A 21978-nucleotide genomic window follows, 5' to 3' on the forward strand; every position below is an offset into this window, starting at 1 on the left:
CACAATAATAATTCTAACGAATCAATAAATTTTATTATTATTTTTTTTTATTTAATTCCAATAGATTTAATTGGAACGCGGTCTTTTTAAATCTCATTAAAAACGTCATTTAAATTAATTGTTCTAAATAATGACAAGAGATAGAAAAGTAGATCTGGCGAAAATCGTTAGATACACAATTTAAATTTATTTTTATCACACACAAATAATATTAATAAAAAAAATAAAAAAAAAAAAAAAGGATGAAAAATTCAATTTAAGGGAATTTCTATCCGACACGCTAGAGGCTGTTTTTATGGCACACGATGTGCATTCCTTACCTCAGGTATTTCAATTTTGACAACTCGTCGAGTCAAATCGATTCAACTGTCTTGATATACACACGTAAATTTAAAAAACCTTTTTGTTTACACGAGTTATCATTATTTTTTGTTATTTGTTTTAGTCGTGTGAATAAATTCAAACAGTTGTGATCACGATTACGTGTAGTACGATTGATTTCATCCACCAAAAATAAGCATTACTGTAAAATAGAGGGTTTCAAACAGTGAGAGCTGGCATAATATATGCATATGTATTTTATAGTAAAATATATTTATATAGGGTTGAAATATAGTGTAGGGGTGTGACAACCGATTGGCATATGTATTTTAAAATTCGATTAGTTACACTTGACTGATTCCACAATGTTTCAAAAGAAAATTCCATTGCGACTACTACTGTATTACAACAACTGTCTATGTGTCGCAGATATTGCGGGTTGTATGGATTATATGTGGGTACAAATATCTGCACAGAGAATATGTATATAAATTGTCTTCTTTTCTCCTGGGACAGATATAACGCCGGGTGGTAACCCAAAAAAAAAAAATATATGACAATGCTCCATTTCTCTCATGCTGCCAAGTGGTAAACGTGTTATGGTTCCAAATATTATCATTTTAATTTTAATTTTTATTATTGTTATTATTATTTTAATTATAATCATTATTATTATTAATATTATTATTATTGTTAACAGTATTGATTTTGCACAAGTTATATATTTAATTTTAATCACCTTACTGACTATTGGATTTAGAAAATAATTTTTGAAAACTTTTTAGTAGGAAATTTAATTTTCTAAAAAAAGAGCCTCTATCATTTTTGTCATAAAATCGAGAACTCATCGATAATTCTAATTCATAGTATTAAATCTAATAAACTTGAATAATTGGAAAATCTTATGAAAAATTTAATAAAGTTGAAAAATCCAAACGTGCACAACTCACTTGCTCATTCAAAAAGTGATCAGTAGATGGCTTTTCTATATGCAAAAAATTATTGAAGAATAAAAAAATATATGAAATAATGACAATGATAAAAAACGAACGACAGTTAAATTTTTTAATGAATCGCCCGTTTTAAGTTAATATTTATTATAATTAAGCCAAAAATATTTAGATAACGATTTTCAAAAGGATTCTTCTATTTAAGAATTCAAGTGTAATAAAAAATAAAATCGATCAATCGGTATATTTTGTACGTTATTGTGTTTATCAACATCCGTAAATACTGACAGACATCACAGGTTTTTTTTTACATTTTTTTTTTTTTCAATCATTGTTTAAAAGAAGTGACTTAAAATTGTGCTCGTATTGTTTATTAAAAAATAATCTTTCAAATGGTATGAATTTTGTTCTAGCTGAGTATATTTTAATATATAAGTATACCTAAATATGATTTTTACGTGAGTGAATCAGCTGGAGCCGAATAAGAGTTAGCAAAACATATCATATTGCTTCGCAATCGAGTTGTGCAATTTTAAAATAAATACAAAAATAATAAAAATGTAATCAGGATAAAAATACTAAGAATAACGCATTAATGACGAAAAACAAAATATTTTCAACGATCAAGTTTTTTTATCTCAAATATTTGTTAAACCACAAAATTCAATTACAATAACGTTTTTTTTTTATTATGAATAAAAAAAACGGATAAAAAAAATAACCACAGGTACGTTATCCAAACGATTGAATGGTATTGAGTGATCCGTAGCCATTTATGAGAGACTCAAACACTTTTTTTTTCCACTGTAGTCAGCATTTTTTCTCTATCTAGCTTTGTACCTCGTTCGATTGCACGCCCATGGAAATGTCACGTAGGTCTGAATTGAATTGCATTCGGTCGTTGAAGTACACGAGCTTCCAAAATAAAAAATAAAACATAAAAAAAAAAAAAAAGTAACCAGGTGAAAAGGAAAATAGAAAAAAAGAAACAAGCAAACGTGTCTGACACTTTGTATCTATACTAGGCATGATCCGACGTACACCCATCATCCATAAATATATTTATATACATATATACTCGGAGCGCAATCGTGAACAAATATATTCCCTTAACGTACATATATTTACTCTTTTTTATTTACAGTTTCTCGATGCCAATTAACGCTTTCATACACTAGAAGAACACCGGTGTAAGTCCATGCTATCTGGGTGTTAAGGTTATCGGTGTTGAATTTTTTTCCACTGTTAAGCTGTATTACAATATTTAAATTGAACCTGCTTTGACATTTTGCGACAGTAGAGCACTACCGCTCTGCTTCGCGTTCGAGGTGTGCAAAATATACTATTATTTTTCAAGCACCAGAATTCGAATTGTATTTCAAATACAAAAAAAAAATTGCCAGATGTCTAACAATGGTCTAGATTTGTCTAAAACTCTTTCAATATAACACGCGGGCGTCAGAATTTTAATATTGGTTTAGATTTGTCTAAAAAAAGTTTTTTTTTATGACTCCTGCGTTCAAAGTATAATATTCGATCGCCGTGCAGCACGAGTACAATTAAGGCTTTCTCTCCCTAATTGACGAAATTATAAAACGATACATGAAAAATCAACTGTTTCACTTTTCAGCATAAATTTACTGTGCTAAAACGTAATTTGTTATTGGAATTGGGGGCGTTATTTGTACTTGTTTATCCATCATATTCAATTCGACGAACGGTACTATCCTTGTTGCACAGTAAATGGCAACTTTGTCCACGTTTGTCTATTAAACAAATGATTATTTTTGAAAAATGCAAACGTAGATTGTTAGATTATAGAGTAATGCGTCGAAACTCGTTCTTAATTTTGAGTTTAGAGATTTTGTTTGAAAGAAAAGCTTGGACAAAAATTAATATAGACCCTCTTATGTACAAACCAAAGACAGTCTGTCGTTCACTCTAAGCAAAAAGAGATAGAAATAATCATCTCTTTGTAAACTTTAATCACCTTGTTTATTTACCTGCGCGCACGTAACTCAAAAAATAGATAAAAAGAAAAGAGAGAAACAGATATAAGTAGTCAGCTGTTAGAAAGAGAAGCTAGACATTCATGTATAAACATAAATAAATTTGATGTCGAATTATCAGTTTCGATATTCATTGATTCTAATTAAACGGGAAGGATTTAGACCCTGATTTTCAAAAGAGTTCTTGAAATAAAACATACAAAGCCAATAAAAAAAAAAATAGACCGATTAATTATTTCCTTCGAGAGTTATCGTGCTTACGAAGATTCATACGTAACAATTGACAGCACTAGTTTCTTGGATTAAAATAATTAATTTAAAATCAATGAATTAACAAATCGACTCAACGTTGGGCTTAAATTATTCCTTAATAAATTATCTGTATACGAGTACACAATTTAATATATTTTTTGTGCTATAAAAAGGGTGTAGAAATGTTTTTGTATGAGTGGAATTGTCAACGAGGAAGAACCGTCAGTAAAGCACCCTCAGCGCTTTCGCGCTTGAGGTGTGCAATAAACTAAAATAAAAATACTCTTTTGTATTGATTATTATTTTAAAAAATTGATATTACTAAATTTTTGTTCATAAATGCATAAATAAATCAAAAAATGTGAAACTGGTTTAAAAAACATATAGATAGGTTATTGCACTAATACATTGCACGCTGAGAGTTTTATGGTAATGATTCTCATCGAGGATTTTTAATAGTTACCATACCGTAGAGTAATCTTAGAATTTTATACAATAATGCCATTAAAAACTATCATATGATGTTAACTATTAATATCCCCGAATAATAATTACTCTCACCAATCATAGTAATCACTCACAACACAGATAGCAACATTTATCATTTTCGGTAACAATGTTTACTATACCGCGATGGTAATAGTTACCATCGCGTATGTAAAAGTCACTTAACAGCATTTTGATTATACACTTAATTATAATTTTTATATTTTTCACTGAAATCAAAATAAACATACTCGATTGTTTATTTACGTTTATAACATTGCGTACTCCAACCTCCAACTGTCAATTCATAAGGGAGTTGCCATTTTTTAATGCTTGCTCGCCCTCTATGGTATAATTCAATGCACTAAAAAAATTTGAATTTCCAATTAATTTCTAATCTTCGAAATGGAGAAAACTTTTTCTTTATCTTAGTCAAGAATTGAATTATTTATTAAATGATAATAAATAAACTTCTTTGTCATAAAAATTAAAATCAGAATATATTCGATTTCAATCATTTTTTTTTATTGTTTATAGGTCAATTAATTTTTAATATTAACTTTAAAGCTGATGGTCATTTGATAAGCCATACCCTAAAGGACCCAAATTACGGTAAATTATAAAAATTAATTAAATCATATTTAATTGTTACTATTATTATTTAATAATTTTTTGCATCAGAACTAATACAGGAAATAATACTCGCCTAACGGCTCGTGAACCAATCACACTCGTTGTCGAAAGCACCTTCCACTCAACGCGTTAATATATATGTGTACTATTTTCTAAAGCTAATTATTTTAAATTTCACACAAATTTTCGTACGTTTTTATAACTACTTTCTCCAATAGTCAATAGAGTGAAGCACTTGATAAATTAAAAAAAAATGGCCGCCTTCTTCTAAAGTGACAGTTAGGGTACATTTTTTGTTTATAAGTGATTTATATATTTCCTCCGTGTAAAATATTCACATTAAACAATAAAATTTTGAGTAAGTAATGAAATAAAAACTTTAGCTGCTCAATACACTCAACCATTAATTAAAAACCGGTAATTGTGGAATATTTTTGAGTTTTTAGACTTTATGACAATCATTCTCATCGGGGATGATAATACTTGCCAAACAAATTTGTAATGATTACGATCGCGAGATAGCAACTACTACCGTTACTGTATTGTGAAAAATATCATCGACTGATTGTAATATTTGTCATGTGGTATGTTAATAGCTACTATTTTTGTGATAATGATTATTATACTAATTTAACACCCGCGATGATAACTATTGCCATCGGGTGTTTTAATTATTAACATATCATATTGTGAACCTTACAATAATTATGAAATTAATAGATATCGCGAGAAAAAAATTAATTTTACGACCATGAGATAATAATCATTATCATAAAATTCTCAGCGTGTATATATTTCCTTGTAAAATTTTAAATTTTTTTAAATTAATTAACACTCTCTCAATTGAACTTCAAGCAAAATCGTTATAAAAAATTTTATTCGATCCGAGTAGTATAGGGCATAACTGGCGAGACAGGACTAACTCCCACCCTGCAACCCCTGGCGCCGGCCCTAAAGGGTTTTCCCGGGCGAGGGGTCTCGTGACTTCCGAGGGAATTCCCTTTGTCGGCGAGGGGCCCTAATGACTTTCGAAAATATTTTGATGAGATGGGCGCGGGGAAAATCGGATTTAATGGATTGTAGGTGTCAGAATTAATGAGATGGGCGTAGAAAATTTTAATTGAATGCAGGTGTGGAAGGATTTAGGTGAGATGATTGTTGGGAGATCGTATTCAATGGAATGTTTAGATGGAAAACTAATGTAGGAAGGTAAATTTGAATAAGAAAAGATTTCGATTTTTTTTTTTTTGTTATTTATCGTTTTCTTCACGCGCGAATGCATACTTAGAAAAACAAATTTTATTCAAGTCGTATAATTCAATAGTACATTTTTAATTATATATTTGGCCTCTACCAGTTATATGTAGAAGTTGTGTACTTTTAGTCATAATTACTGCTAACAATCTTGTCTAATAGTTGAGGAAGCGGATGATCAGCCATCTCTGTCCAAAAATTCCCATAGAATCCACTCAAATGCGACAAAAACCGCATAGAATCCTATAGACTGTATTGGTTTCTATGCGGTTTTTGTCGCATTTGAGTGGATTCTATGGGAATTTTTGGATAGGGATAACTATATACAGAGTATTCTTTGGATTACGAAAATATTTAGTCATTCTATTATTCATTCCTGGAGGACATTCGTCAGGCAAAAAATATGCAGGTTCTCGTAAAAATTAATTAGCTATAGTATTAGGAACAATTATGCCACCATGAGCCGATAAATTTTTAAGAGCGCCAGAGGCCGCAGGGTGGGGGTCGGTCCTATCTCGCCAGTTATGCCCTATACTACTGACACATATGTTTAAAATGAGAAATCCGGTATACTTGTATTGTCCACACTCGTCTTAGGTTATATACAATATCATTTACCATCAAGAACTCGTACCTACATCTGTCTCGCACTTGTTTCGCTCGTATGTATGTACTCATTCTCGTTAAGATTGCATCAAAACCCAAGACGTGTCGCCAATACAAGCATACCGCAAACCGTTGTTTTAATCTTACTCTTTTAAATTTGAAATTGTGAAAGTCGTGACTGTTCACTGTTTACTAGTGAAAAGTATGTTACAGATTCAAATAGTGGTATTCACTGGTAATAAGTGACTATTTACTGCCAAATAGTGATTGTCACGCAATTTTCACTTTTGTTTTTAAGGAGTATATTTATCAAAAATATCTATTGCAGTGTGTGGGCGCTATCCCTAAATCACTTATATTCACACCCCTACACTCCAATCGGAGTTAATTTACCCCGCATGTACACCGTTTTAACACTTGTTAGATAACACCGCTATAAGTCGCACAGCTACCAGTGTAAATTCACTTTAACACCGTATCGGTGTTAAAAAAATTCTATTTTTTAACAATGCAATATTATTTTTTTTGCACTGCAACGTCATAATTTATTTTTTTTCATATCTTCAATCAATGAACATTATTTTTTACTTTTCCAGTAAAACCTTCTTTCCAATCTTCGGGTAACGATTTAAAAAAAAAAAAAAAGTTTTAATTGAACGACTTCATTTTGAGTAATAACCAAAAGAATTGTAATAAATATTTTTTCAAGCCAATACCCAAAGTATTAAAAGAAAAAAAAAATTGATAAGATAAATTTTTTTGTTGTGATTGTATCTGTATATTTCTTTCATCCTCCAAAATATCGATTGAAAGAAAAAAATTGTTGAAATGAAACAATTAGAGCTTGAGTAATGAGTAGGCAATTTAATAAAAGTAAAGTAATTGAGAATGTCGTGAGCGTCAATAAAAATGATTACCAAGTGCACGAATAGTTGGTATTAAATAATAAAATTTAAAAATGATAAAATTACAAGCTCCTGTCAAAGCAGCACTTGAAAAAAATAATAAACTCATCGACTTGATATATAAAGTAGCATGTCTAAAGTTACTTTGAAACAGATTTAACACACTCTAACATTATTTTTAATTATTACATATAACATATAAATACATTGAATTTATGTATACGTGTGTATATTCAACGTCTGTATACACACTTAACAAAATTGCTATCACGCAAACCGTCAATCCTTAAGCGAGCAGTCACGACAACTCGAGGCAGCTGAGAAATAGCACGCCTGTAATTTAGTTTTCAGTAGCGCGGGGCTAAAGTCCCGACCATCCGCGATTATTTTAAAACATAACACATAGCAATAACAATATAAATATTATTTATTGATAAATCCATTTAAAGCACTAACAATTCGTTTTTTTTTTTATTTATTATTTTTAAATAATAGTGACAGAACGAATGGTAGAAGTTTTTTTTTTTTAAAAAAAGAGGTTTGTTAGAAGAAAAAGCCATCGGTAAAATGTTACTGTAACAAGATAGAGACGTGTCTCAAGACATAAAGATATCGAAATCTCTCGGAGGATGATCCTCATGGATGCTTTTTCCTCTTTATTCTTATACTATGACTATAGTATACATATATACTGGTAGTTCTTCCTTTAAGAACCATTATGGATATTTTTCTTGTTCCCACTCCATCAGATGCCTGCGAGGCACATGAAGAATAAAAGAAATAATAAATATGTATGCTGTATTAAAGAAAAAGATAGAGTGGTAAGTCGCTCGACTTGACACTCTTGTCAATCCTTAAGCGCATTTTATTGTTGTTTTTTTTTTTTTTATAAAAAGTAACTCCATTTATTTTTAAATAAACTTAACAATTAATTAATAGTATAATTTAAACTAAAACTTAAATATTTGATATAACTTTTATATTTAATTCTTTATAAATTATTAAGTTTACGTAAAAAGTTATGAGAATATTTTTTAAGGATAAGAAAATTTCCTACAGCCAAAGTATCTTTACATTTCCATGTAAACTTGATAGTTGAGCAAGATTTTTAGTATAAAGAAAAAAAAAATATTCAAGTAGAAAATTATTCATATTTTACTTTGAATCGAAATTGTGGAACAACTATTGAGTTTTAAAAAAAATTTATATGAATCTTTTTTGTAGAAAATTAAATTCTATAAAAAATTGTATGGAATCGTTTTTAACGTATCTTTGATAGTTTAGCCTAAATTAAAGTTTAAAGACAGATTTTCAATTTTTAAGATCCATTGGAAATATTTTTGTTAGTCAGACACTGATATATAAAGCTTGAAAAGGAAAAAAAAAGTAGACATGGAATATTAAAGTTAAAAAGAGACAGTGAAGAGTCAGCCGGGTTGACACTGAAGTGAATCTTTTGGCAGTACAGCTAAAAGGACTTGGGGAAACAAGTTTGAATGCCTGGGGGGTTATTTGAGCTCAGTCATCTGCATCCCGGTCTCTTGCTCGTCTGACATGAGTCTTGAACTATGATGACGACACAATGCCAACTAGCGGAACTAGACAGATGATAGAGCCGAAAAGCCCAAGGCAGAGCTGTAGTATCCCATCGACGATTGGCAAGATACACTGGTTGGCTGTTAGCCACCTAACGAGGGTTAAAGCGAAGATTCAACTCACTGGGAGCTACGATGTCACTCGTTAGCAATAGCTACTTACTTTACTGTCCGTCTGAGAATAGAAAAGAGCCAACTTTTTGGCTTTAGCTTTACAAAGCTTACCCTTTTAAATCCTTTCACTCCCTCATTCCCTCATTCTCTCATTTCCTATACCCTCATACTTGGGTTTACATCAAGCTTTATTTTAGTCAAAAGCTCTCTACAGTCTTGTAGAAACCCTTATCTCATTCTCTCTTTACTATAGATATATATACAGATAGAAATATATACTCACACACAAACATAAAACATCCTCTTAACCTAGTGTAAGAGGATGATGTTCAAATAGTTCATCTCTCTATAGTCCTAGTGTTGTAATTTATCGGTAACTTTCCCATCGAATTGATCCCTAACTTTATTACGTTACTAAGCTACATCCTAGTTAGGTACTACCAAAGATAGTTTGCTACATAGTCTGCTATGGGCTATCTTTGTTTACGTTCTAACCCATTTAACTGGACATTAATACACCTCAAACTCTATTGATTACTCCAGTTAATTTTTGAACCGTTGAAAAATTTATTTTAATCAGATTCATTTTTACCCGGCCTTAATAGTATTTTCGTCTTAGTCGGCTAATTAATGCTCTAGATATTATTGCCACAAATAAAAGTCATAATTTTTGTATCGTAAGTTCGTGGGTTCGAATCCCAATCAATAATTTTTTTTTTATTTATTATTTAAATCCTGATAAACTCTATGAGATAAAATATTTTCACCGGAAATTACAGTTGAGTTTATCAAAAAGCTTTTAATAGAAATTGATATAACAAAATATTTACTCGAATGTTCATAAAAAAAAAAAGAAAAAAAAATAGATAAAAAACATTACAGCCATGCTTTGTTTTCCAATAAATCAAAGATAATTTTATTAAAAAAACTCGTGTATTGAATTTAATTTTTAATTTTTTGTTGATTTTAATTAATAAATTGAATAGTATTATAAAAAATAGAGATGATAAGAAAAAGATGTATAATTATAATTAGTGAAATAATTAAAAGGAGTATAAATAATTAGTACTTTTTTAATAATATAATTGCGACAGAGAAATAATTGAATAAAAGTAGAATTTAATTACATTAACTGTCAAGAGAGAGCTTTTGTTCTTTCTAGAGAGTATTGATCTTATCCATTCAATTTTATCTTGTATTTCAAAGGGGCTTATTTGCTAGTGGAAATCCACTAAACTGGCATAGATATATATATATCTATATATATATACTCTTCCTGGTCTTATTCTTTATCTTATTGTTCTTCTTATGTATGAAACAAATAGGAAGTAGGGCGGCTGCAGTAGATCTCTTAGAAGTTGACGACAATAAATGAATTTAGTAATCGATATATATCGAGTTGAAATGCTAATTCGATATTTAATTATTTGTTGGCGTGTATAAAGTTTTGAAACTTTGTCATTCATCCGCGCATTTACCGTTGCGTCTCTTCTATTCTGCTGCTGCTCGAAACCGTCTTGGGAATGTCATTTAAAGTTGTCAAGTATTTACATCACATTAAATTAATTTAATGTTATATACAAGAAATCTCGATCAAAATTTTAATCAAAATGCCTACTACTTATTATCATTATTATTAACATTAAACTTAGTTTCTAATATCGTTGTACATTTCAGTCTGTATTACAAAAGCCACAATAATTTAGAATAATTAGTTGATTTCATTTTTTAATTAAAATTAAAAATTACTCAACAAAATTTTATAGTTTATTTAAACTTTTAATCTAAGCCACTGATCGTAAAATCTAAAAAATTTATTTAACTCGAAATTAAATTTCTGGCAACACTATTCAAAGTCACGAAAAATATGAGCAGAATTAATTTTTTAAATAAATTCAATGGATTAAAAGGAAATTTTATATAAAAGCTAAACTATTATGAGTGAATTTCCATTATCCAAAGTATTTAAGTTAATAAATAAAACAAAAAATGTTATTTGAAATTGAAATACTCGTGACATAAATGAAAAAGTATATACAACATGACATTTCATTTTCTCCATTTATTTAATTAAAACTCAGGGGTTTATTAAGTTCAACATTGTCTGAAGATAATCCATCATATATATATATATATATATATATATATATATATATATATATATATAAACCATTGCTACTTTTCTTTTGATGTTTATTAAAAAAATTTTTTTAATTAATATAAAAAATTTAAATATAAAAAATAATTAATTGAAATAAAAATAAATAAACCCTTTTTTGTTTTTTTAGTCAATCAATAAGTGACAAAATAAAGCTCGTTATTTATTATACGTTTTGTATTATTTTTAATTAAATGTTTTGTTTCCGAAGGTTTATTTATTTTTTTTTTATTGACTCGGCGCTGACTGGGAGTTGAGAAAACTAGGGAGGTAAAAAGTAAATTAATTACACAATAAATTGGACACTGAAGCAATGATAAACGATGTAATATATATCTATACATGTATTTAATGTCGTAAATAATTAACGTCAACTCTGTCAACATACTGTATATATTTTATTTTTATTTAATTTTTCTCCTGATGAGTATCGCTTCTCTCTTCTCTGCTGGGATATTGCACAAATTGTTACCATCGAGAATTTATTATCAACATCCCGTGTTTTCGATGTTGATAGCTATCTGTCGATTATATAAAGAGATTTTTAGTTAATGCAAATAGCTATTCTATTATTTAATTATTTAATCATTATCAAAATTTTTTTATTTGCTATACATGTTCATTTTTGAGATAATTTTTATACGGCTTTTAAAGAATTAAATTACATTTTTTCAAATTACAGCTAAATTAACAAAAATACAAGAAAAATTTGTAGAAACGAATTTATGACAAATGAAATTTTCTATAAAAAATATTCTTACAAGTTTTTACTTAGACTTAATAATTAACGTTCTCTCTTAATTAAAAGTTTGCTAAAAAACTAACAATATTTTTTAGATAAAATTAGTAAAGAGTAATTTTATTAGTTGATTAATTTGTTGTATTTTGTTTAAAGTATTATTGGTGATGACAAGGGTCTGCAGTATATAGAGTAGTCAAAACTAATCAAGCGTACTTAAAGAATAAGTGCATTGTAATGTTTTGAGGCATAGAATAGGTCAGATATAGTTTTGAAGTGGGTACAGAATTGGGATGGCATATTGGTATGCAATAAACAGTGGTCGAGCGGATATCAAATATGTGGTGGTAAGAGCTGGTAAGGGAACAGAAACTATTTCAACAATTTAAACATAAATCGGTGGTAAGTTAGAGCAGTGAGTTAAACTTCTGGCATCGGAAATAGTCTAAATACATCAATGTCACTAAATTTTTTGTATTTTTTTTTTCTTCCTTTTACCTTAAAATATTAAAATATATACTTATTGTACTTATCATCATTATTGTTAATGTTAATGCTAGGAAATTTACCTCAGTGATGTAAAGCTAAAAAATTTCATTTGTACTTCAGACGTTATGTAAAACGGAATAATATTCCGCGTTTTACATTCATCTGTCTTTGACACAAGAGACGCGAGTTGCGGTGCTAGGAACGGCTACACAAAGATGAATAGGTTAGAGGCGAAAGAATGCCAAAAGAGAGCATGAACTAACAGAAAATGTGCGAGTTGGTGCTTCTCCTACTGCAAAACCCTTGAGTTATCGCAGGGCATTCATAAATAGCCACACCAAAGGATGCTTTGTTCCTACTTCTCTCTGCTACGGCATTACTCGCGTGTCTACCAACGCGACATTTGTCACTAGAATAAGGTCGATAACCTGTATCTACCCAAAAATAATTATAATGCCTTTTAATTTATTTGTTTTGTCGACTTGAAATAATTTTAACTTCATTTTTCGGCATTCAGTCAAACATTCAATTTAAATTATACTAGTATAATTATTTATATAAAATTAATAGTCTAACTAATTTTTGAATAATGAATTTATAATTTTCGAAATTTAATTAAAAAAGTTATTATTTATTTACATTGAATTACCGAATTTTATAAATTATAAAGTCACAACTACCCATACAGGAGCTGCCAGAGTTGAACAACGGGCCCCTACTTGGCCCAGCACTGGGGAACCTAGCTTTGGCACACCTATATTGGCCCAGGCTTGGGCCAGGACTGGGTAACCTAGCATGGGCCAGGTCTGGCAACCAGGCTTGGCCCGAGATTATCATTCCAGGCTTCTACCAAGGCTGGGCCAAGGTTCTACAAAGTTGGGCCAAGCCTGGGCCCGTGGTACTTTCCTCTCTGGGTAATAATTAATTAATTTTTTTTTTTGTTGATTTCTATTGTTATGAAATATTTAATTAATTATTCAATTCACTATTTAATTGCGGTGGATAAACTGCGAGTTTGCTTTGAAGTTTTCCCTATACGTTTTTCAAATAAGTAGTTTTTGCCGCGTTACGATCACGTTCTAATGTGTGCTCACATTTTAAACAAGTCGCAGTACGGCTTCTCCGATTAAAATTAACTTTTACATTACAAGCTCATTTTTTAACATACTTCATGTGAGGATAATGTGCACCTGAAAATTTTGCTCAGCGCATAAATTTAGCACCAACACCATAGCTAACTAAAACCTTTTGATTGCATTTGATTTTTTTACATTTATAATTTATTTTTTGAATATTATCATTGCTATTAAATAATTCATGATGGCTAACAATGTTTTCTGGTTTATGTCTGAAAATTACACTATCGAATTTTAATCTTTGTAACTTTGAATTTGAGTCGTGCATAATTTGTTTTTTATTAAACCATTTCCAACAAAATTTAGCATCACTATTATGCTCGATTCTTTCACGATCTGAGCGTTTAGCATAGAAAATTTTATTTATATTGTTTGATCCCGTAAAGCATTACGACGTATTTTTTAACAATATGACGGTTCATTAATTTTTTCGTTACTCTGCTACATTTATTTTTATTCTTAACATTCTTAACTTTATAAATAACTAACTGTATTCGGGATCGAAACAGGATCAATGTCACTTGTCAGTTGTCAAATTTTCCTAATATCAATCGAGTTTGGCAAATCCTAACTTTGACAAGCCTTTGGTCATCACCATAAGGTATCAATCAGGAATTCCAAAGATACACCTAACTTAGGCCATGCCTAGATTTTCCTAATAACAACCACGTTTTGGTATTTTTTTGGCATGCTATGTTTCGACTTTCCTCATGAGGACGAAACAAAGTTTGAATGAGGCTTGCCATATTTCGGAATGCCTCATTCGGCTCGAATTGGTCTTTCGGCAGGACGCACTGAAATTTCTAGTCGAGAAACATTGAATCTTCTGTAATAAAACTAACTTTCCTTATCATCTCAACAAATATTTTAGCTTTCCTTTTTTGAGATCTTTTTTGACAACCTGCGTCGATTTGCTTTTGTAATTTCCATGGATTGAATTTTCAGGAAATTCTTTGCATATCTTCTTGAAATTACGTCGTAGAAAAAATGAATCAATGGCATAAAATTCTGCTATACCAGTGTACGTCTCAATGTACTAAACTAATACCAATTCGTTTTTTTGAGATTGAAGATCTTAAAAAAAATAAAAATAAAATAAGAACTTAATGTATTCCAGAATATTTTCGAGCTTGAATATGTAGTCAAAGTAATGTTTTTGAGCTCTAGAAGCTCGAAAACGGCTGGAAGTTTTATGGCTGTCCCGCGGGGTCAACGATTGTTCGAATTTTTTTCCTACAAATTTTAATGATAAAAATTATAATTTTCATGATTAAAATTAGGACATTTCAATCCGCGAGTATAATTGTCTACGCAAGCCGAAGTCGAGGGTGACAAACACGCGGATTAGGTCTTCCTTCCTTCCTCCGTGGTTTGTATACGATTTTTCACCAGATCTGTACCTTAAAACTTAAATTTTTGCCCCTGTTTGTGAAATGAATGGAGCATGGGCTAATTTTTATTACTTGTTTTCTCATTATAGAAAAGAACAACTTTCTTCCCTATAAAAAGGGCAGGAATTTAAACTTTCGGTGTAGGTTATTTTTAACTCAATGCGATAATGCAGTTAATGACGTACTGTGAATGCTCTATATTAATTTATTAATTATTTATGTAATATTTTCTGGTGCTTTATGTATTATTTTTGGTGATTTATATATAGATAGTATACATTTATTATTGTAATTTGAGTTCAGCGAACTCCTACGCTATGTATGTGGTGATAGCATTCATACCGATGATGCATTTGAATAAATAAAATAAAAATAAAAATTATTATAATTTTCCACAAAGTCACGTTTTCAGAATTACCTTCGTCATTTTATTGAACAAATTGTTTGAATATGAAAAAATAAAAAATGAAATTAATAATTTAAAAATTACATGAAACTAAATAATGAAAAAAAAAAAAAAAAAAAATTATAATATAATAATATAATAAAATTAATTAAGAAATAAAATAATAATAATAATTATAATGAGCGATTGAGGTGTGCACTTTTGGATTTTCTAACAATTTTTTCAGTACAAAGAAATACCACTTGGTGGAGCAGAAGTTGGTTTTCCGTTCATGTCCGGAAACTTGTATTGTAAGTTTTAAAAGCCATTTAAATGCTGGATACCATGATTGCGATAAAATGAGTTTTTAAGAAACTTTTTCCTATAAATTGAAATCAAGATTAAAGATCAATAACAAAAACGAATGTTTCCAGTAAACTATACATATATTAATATGAGTAAAGTTTCAGGATAGGAATCATAAATGTACATGTACCAATTAATAGAAAAAATCGGTCTATCGGTTGACCCTGCAGGCCAGCCCCAAAACTTCCCGCTGTTTTCGAGCTCCTTGAGCTCGAAAATATTGTTGTGAATACATTTTCGAGCTCTTCAAGCTTGAAAATACTTTTGTATGCCGTTGTTTTCGAAAAAAATCGTTTTTTACGATTTTTTCTCCAACGATATCTCTCAAACAAATTGACCGATTGAGACGGTTAAGGTGGCAATCGACGCGTTTTATTGAGTTTTAAAGCTGATCAAATTTTGCAATTGATCGGATGAGTCGCTTCGAAGATAATCGAAGAAAACCGTTTTTCACCATTTCTTTCTCGATCGATATCTCTCGAACGAATAAACCGATTGAGATGGTTGAGGCGGCAATCGATGCGTTTTATTGAATTCTAAAGCTGATTAGATTTTGGAATCGATCGATCGAGCCATTTCTGAAAAACTTTCAAAAAACTGAAAAAAAATTTTTTTTTTTTTGTATTTCTTCTATATCTTAGAGTCCATTTGTTCAATCGATTTGAAATTTTCAGAAAAGTTGACGGCCAACGAAATCTTTCGATTGCCACCTTAACCATCTCAATCGGTCAATTCATTAAAAAGATATGACGAGTTTACATCCATACACACACACACACACACACACACACACACACACACACACACACACACACACACACACACACAGACACTCGGACATCCTTCTGAAATCAGTCAGAATAGCTTCCTAGGACCTCAAAACGTCGACATCTGATGAAAACTCGATTTTCGTAAATCGGGGTGAAAACAATAACTTCCCGAATTTTTGAAAATTTACAATTTTCTTAGCGGGAAGTTAAAAAAATTCATATTTTAAAAATGTTGGAAAATCCAAAAGTGCACACCTCAATCGCTCATTTTATTTTTAATGACTACTTTTATTATATAATATTAATGTTTTTTTTTTTTTATTATGAACTTTTATTCAACTTAAAAATTATCAATTTGATTTTTTTATTTCTTATTTTCAGTTTAATATTTTTTTACTAAAATTTTTTTTTAAATATCCCGCCTTTTGTCTTAGATGCCGTTTTTCTTTTCAAACATATTCATACGCTAGTGCTGCCACCATTAGTTGATAGAGCGAAACAATGAAAAAAATAATAACAACAGTAAAAATAAAAATGGCAGCTAAATTTTTTACGAATAATCAATTTTACGTCGTTAATGAATTACAATTATACTAAAAGGATTCAGATAGTAATTTTCATAAGGGTTCTTGTGATAAAAAATACAAAGACAATAAAAAAATAGTTAGGCCGATTAATGGTGTCTATCGAGAGTTATCGTGTTTACGAAGTTTCATACGTAACAATTAACAGCACTGGTTTCTTGAGTTAAAATAATTTATTTTAAACGAATAAAATGATGAATCGACTTAATGTTGGGTTTAAATTGTTCCTTAATAAATTCTCTATATGCTAGTATACAATTTTACCTATCTTGGTAGAATAAAAATAGTGTAGAAAGATTTTTATATGAGTAAAATAGTCGAATAAAAAAAACCGTCCATAAAGCACACCTGCGCTTTCGCGCTTGAGGTGTGCAATAATGAATTAGAATATTTACTATTTTCAAGAATGAATCGAATTGAAGAGAATAATCATGGTTTTTCCAATCCAATGATTATCCTTGCTCTTCAGAGATGGACATATAATAGCTAGTAGCAAATAGCAAATATTAAACTCAACTCCGCCGTCCATCTTACGGCGTTAAATAAATTAATATTTTAAAATGCATCGTCGAAATGATACATGTTTATTCTGTATTTAACATATAATGTTCAATAAAATTATTTCTGAAACTGAACTGATACCGTGATTTCGAAAACCGTACCTCCAGGGTAGGGTCTTCGAATGAACTGACCTCTAATGTGAATATCTTTAACGTGGATATTTCAAGCGTAATGTTTTTGTTGGAGACTGCCTTTGCGCTCTTCCGGATAATGTAAACATGTGGTAGACTGAATTATTTCAATAGCTGTTATGTATACAAATATAACTACCGTTGAAAGTGGCAACTACTTAATTTGTCAAAATCTACTCAGTGGTTCATTAGCTATGAAAAAATTTTGACCACTCGGGTTCAGTTATTTAATAGTCTGTTGAATACTAAATAACTAAATCTATTCAGATTCCATTCGTTTAATATTCTTTCAATTTGATTATATTAATTGATTATTAAATGACTGCATTTTCAGTCCTGATGAGCGACCTCGACACGTAGATAGTACATAATTGGTAAGCAACAACCTCAACTTTATGGTTGAGTTCACCGCTCTTTTATCACCTGTCGCGGAAGCTACTGGCTATCTATGACCTGTGCTGCCGGGAGGTCAGTTTTTTTTTTTTTTCAAATCTGACAGACTGGCGGAGGTTAAAATTTTATGCCATAAAAGCTCTGTGCGCTCAACTTCTAGTTACTAACGATACTACAAGAATTATAAGAAATTTAATTTTATTTAAAAAAAGGTTTCAATGGATTTTGCTTCAAATTCTATAGTCCAGGTTTAATTTTAATTTTATCCAACGCTCAAAATTAAAATTTTCAAAAAAAGTGGCGGTTGTTTAAATAAATTTAAAGTGAATAATTAAATATATATTTTTTTTTATGACATCTAATGGTTCATGCCCACTGTACTAAATAAACTTGACAAATGGAAGACTAGACATACGTAGAGAAATTCTAACCACTTGACTCGGCACTTTATACATATATTTTTTTTTTTTACCTTTTACCTTTTAAAAGTGACTACTCACACTCACTTGGTCATGTCTCACTGGTTCCCTTTCCACTTGGGGGGCTGACGTGACGAATTCCTCGAGCGCCATCTTCCGTGAGCGTCTTCAACAAAAGCTACTTGAATGGACTACTGGCACTAGGGTCAAACGGATGACGAGTGTACTGCTTTTGTTGAGTTTTATTTTATTTTTATTTTTTTCTGCTCTTATACTACTTTCTCTTCTGCATTTCCATTCGTGTGACGTTTTTTTTCTCCTCTTTGTCTAACTCGAGCGCTTTTTTTACCAGATTTTTTTTTTATTTTTTTTTTACTCTCCGACCGTACCGGGGTCGCGCTGAAAGGGAAAGAAGCTTGAGAGCACTTAAGCGATTAGTATGTAAGAAAGCCGGATGCCGTGTGGGGGAAATTGAAGCTTTTTTAACTTTTTACGACCGGCTAAAAACTATAAATATGCTCAAACAATAAGCTTGAAAAAAAAACCCTTAAATTATCGCATAAACTATCCAAAAATTATATTTTTAACTTTCTTGTAGTTTTAATTTTTTCTTTAAAGGAAACGCTGTAAATTGTGCTTTAATTGCTTACTTGACATAAAATTTAATATACTAATCTTTTTGCCTTAGAACATTTAATTAGTCACAAAAAAATTAAATTTTTTTACATAAAGAAATTAAAAAATTTTTTTTAATTAGGGGAGGGAGGGTTAAAACGGGGTGCTTAAGGAAATACCGAGTTTTCAAGGACTCAAATATGCTAAATCTTTTTTTTTTTAATGATTTTCAAAGTAAATAGAAAAAATTTTCAGTCACTGTGAAAATAACAAATTTTTCATTTTTGTATACTTAAACATAATCTGAATCGAATTAACTCTTAATCGACGTTTAGAAACTGATTTTCCTCAAAATCGCCTTCAAGCCGAGATAAAGTTTCAAGAAGACCTCGGGAACAGTATATCGTTATTCCCATGACCTTGAAGGACCAAAACTTCACCATCCATCGTACGGCATTAAATAAATTAATATTTTTGGATACTTAAACATAATCTGAATCGAATTAACACTTAATCGACGTTTAGAAACTGATTTTCCTCAAAATCGCCTTCAAGCCGAGATAAAGTTTCAAGAAGACCTCGGGAACAGTATATCGTTATTCCCATGACCTTGAAGGACCAAAACTTCACCATCCATCGTACGGCATTAAATAAATTAATATTTTTGGATACTTAAACATAATCTGAATCGAATTAACACTTAATCGATGTTTAAAAATTGATTTTTCTCAAAATCACCTTCAAGCCTTCATAAATTTACATGAAGAAAAATTATATTTTACATGATTATTGGACACAAAGAAAGAAAAACAAATTTTTAATAGTATTTATCATAAAACAAAAGTCTAAAGAAAAAGTTTAACAAAAAAAATTCAAAGTAATGCTCAATTATATTTTCAAAAGTGATTTTGGAATGTTTAAAAAACATTTAAACGATAAAATTTTCTTTTATAAAATTTTGGGGGTACCCCGTTTTGCCTACCCTACCTCATTTTGCCCCCACCCCCCTTCCCCTACAAACGTATACTTTAAATTAAAATTTTTTTTAAACTACAGAGTTTACGTAAAAAATTGTGGATTTTTTTTTTTTACATCGAGTTCAATTTTTTATAATATCAGTTCAGCATTTTTTTTCTGAATTTTTGATAATTAAGCCATAATATTAATTTTTAAATAGGAAATTAACTTTTTTACACAAACGTATCAGTATAAAATTTATCTTTAAAAGTAAGAAGAATTTAAAATTAATAAATTGTTTACAACTCTAAATAAAAATTTTTAACAATTTTCTCATAAACTAACTGTTGTAATGAACATTTTAATTAAAAATAAATCCAAAGAAGCCCCCAGAATATTAATTAAATAAAAATGAAAAAAAAAAATTTAGTTGTCTAATTACGAAATGAAACTCGTGTTATTAAAAAAAATAAAATAAAAAAAGTAGCTGGTTATTATTATGATTGTATAATTTAAATAAAATATAAAATGAGGATATTTGAAAGGAAATAAATGTTTACTCGTAAAGGTAAAGTACCCGGTGGTATCTTTTAGATAGTGAACCCTGTGGCTTTTGAGCCATTCAAATTTTAATAGACGAGCATCAGGAGAACGAACCAACGAGTGAGTGAAAGAGCGGGAAAATGAACAGAAAGGGTGAGCATCAACAGTCTCTCTATACTATCTTGTATATATATTTATATATATAGATGCAGTATTAATACATATAGAGCAAAGAGGTTGAATTGCCGTAGAATAGGTTTGTAGATCAGGTGCTTATACTTGTGTATAGTAAAGTTGTATAAGCCAAGGCAAATAAGTTGATACAACAAACAATAAATCTGAAACAACCACAAATCGTTTGTCATCTTGTTGTCCAGATTGTCGGCCGACTAACGTCGAACTTTCGATTACGTTGGCTATGAAATAACTTTAGTGTTAACTACTACCTGCATATGCACATAACACACACCAGTCTGTAACATTCTCAATATATCGCAGTAGTTACAGCCAACGGTGAGCAGCCAACATCTAGTAGTAGTGGCATTGCTTTGCCTGACATTTGCCCTCACCGATTTGGCTGAGTAGAATATTACATGAAATATTCAACAATTCTCTACGACTGTTGCCTCTACTACTGCTACTGCTGCTGCTAACGGTCTAGAAAAGCTATTGCTGAAGAGACACTACCTTGTACCGTCTGTTTAACCAATACCATTTTGAATCCAACTTGTCAAACGTAATCAACGCTAACAGCGTAATTTAATTACTAAATTCAGTGATTGTTATTATTTTCTTTATTTTTTTTAATTACACGGAGAAAACGGATCTCAAAAATATTTTAATATTTAATATTTTTAAGTAAGAAATACTAATGCAAATCGATGAGTGCATTACTTTTACTATTTATTACTAAATGTATAGTAAAAATCACAAAACAGTAATTAATACAATATGCTTATCTGAAAAATTGCTATATTATTACTTTTATTACTAATTTATTCGTTTTCTTTATTAATCGAACAGAAAATTTTGTAAAGATAATATTGAATTATTACTAAACGTTTAGTACTACATTTAACACGATTCAACGATTTTTACTCTCTAAAAATATAAAAATTAACTAAAAATATGCATTACATACTCAAGAGTATACAAAAATACAATCTGTTTAGTAATTTCTGTAAATTAGATGAATAGCGTCGTATTAAGTATTGTA

Source organism: Microplitis mediator, chromosome 1, assembly GCF_029852145.1.
Source record: "Microplitis mediator isolate UGA2020A chromosome 1, iyMicMedi2.1, whole genome shotgun sequence".
Taxonomy (NCBI): Eukaryota; Metazoa; Arthropoda; class Insecta; order Hymenoptera; family Braconidae; genus Microplitis; species Microplitis mediator.